A 1,068-nucleotide genomic window follows, 5' to 3' on the forward strand; every position below is an offset into this window, starting at 1 on the left:
CTTGTCATCCGGGGACTGCTTGGCTGCTGAGACAGAGAGGCATAAGCAGGCGGTCCAGACACAGGGCTACAGAAGCCTGGCCCCTTGCCCCCCACCCCCCAGAGGAACTGCCTGGCCCTGCAACCTGAAACCCCTTGCCGCCCCTCCACAGAGCCCTGGGGCTGACTCACTCACCCCTCACCTCCACTCAGCGTGCACATACTTTGGACGTGGCAACACAACGTGCCGTAGTCCTCAAGCCTTGGGGGCACCTCAGAACCACTCAGGACTTGTGAGACAGGCACACACAGTAAGACACACACACTGTAGAAGCCACACCAGGGCGCAGTGCAAGTGGAGCGAGGTGAATAGATGGGGTACCCCTAAACATGCTAAGAGAAGACCGGTAGGGCCGCTTCTCTTCGTCAGAGCGCACGCAGGTCAGGCAACACCTCTCCTGCCTGTGTGTACAACTAGCTGTAGAGGCACACAGGGCCCCGGGGCCAAGCCTGCGGGGTTCTCATGCCCTGGGAAGGGTGGGCCCTGCGAGGCTCCTGCACCTGCAGCCCTTCTCCCTGCAACCCCCCCGCCCCAGCGTATGCAGCGAGACACAGCTGTCTGCCCCTGCCCCTGCCAGACGTTGCTCATACCCAGTTGCTCTCTGAGATAGTCTATTTCCTTCTGTAGTATCACACACTAGGCGAGCACAGTGGAGAAGGAAAAGAGATTAGTATACTCTGGCCTCCCTCCCCTCCCCTCCTCCTCTCCCCCAGCCCTGCATCCCTAGGTCCTCATTGGAAAAGGAGTCCTCCTCCACGGGATGAGGGGTGGGAGGGGGCCCACCACCTGGTCTGGACCTGCATTTCGAGGAGCCAGGGTAAGCATTACCCGAGGACAGCCCTGTGCTGCAGGCAGCTGCTGCAGCCCTTGTGGTCTTCGGAGGAGGTCTGGTGGTTCCCGGTCATCTGAAAGAGACTCAGAATGCTGCCTGCGAGGCTCAGAGTGAGGTGGGAAGGGCCTGGCGGGGTGTAACGTAAGGCAGCACCACCCTCTGCTGGCAGCCGGTGGCCCCTGCCCCGCCTGGAGCTC

The 1,068-nt window shown here is 61.5% G+C and overlaps 1 long non-coding RNA gene across 1 annotated transcript; it reads right to left on the bottom strand.

Moving 5' to 3' along the window:
• LOC105854714 lies at positions 1–1,006 on the bottom strand. The gene is made up of 3 exons (XR_001146256.1): positions 868–1,006; positions 630–675; positions 1–26 (listed from the first exon to the last, which is right to left on the bottom strand). It is a non-coding gene; the product is annotated as an uncharacterized LOC105854714 (long non-coding RNA).
• Between the last annotated feature and the right edge of the window lie 62 nt (positions 1,007–1,068).

This window comes from Condylura cristata, unplaced genomic scaffold (assembly GCF_000260355.1).
Source record: "Condylura cristata isolate star-nosed mole 26May11 unplaced genomic scaffold, ConCri1.0 scaffold01999, whole genome shotgun sequence".
Classification (NCBI taxonomy): Eukaryota; Metazoa; Chordata; class Mammalia; order Eulipotyphla; family Talpidae; genus Condylura; species Condylura cristata.